The following is a 257-nucleotide window of genomic DNA, read 5'->3' on the forward strand; positions in this document are numbered from 1 at the left end:
TAAGTCGCTTCAGTCGTGTCCGACTCTGTGCGACCCCAGAGATGGCAGCCCACCAGGCTCCCCCGTGCCATTTCCTTCTCCCCACTGAACTGCGGGCAACTGCAGAAACTTTCTCCAAGGCAGCTGTGAGGGGAGAAGAAAAGTCTACACCCTGTGTAGGCCCCGGAGAACAACAGCAGAAGGATGAGAATAGCGTGTAAACAAACCTGCCTGTGTTTGTGTGTGTGTGTTCTCACTTTTTAAAAAATTTTAATTGG

The sequence above is a fragment of the Bison bison genome, unplaced genomic scaffold, assembly GCF_000754665.1.
Source record: "Bison bison bison isolate TAMUID 2011002044 unplaced genomic scaffold, Bison_UMD1.0 scf7180017864309, whole genome shotgun sequence".
NCBI lineage: Eukaryota > Metazoa > Chordata > Mammalia > Artiodactyla > Bovidae > Bison > Bison bison.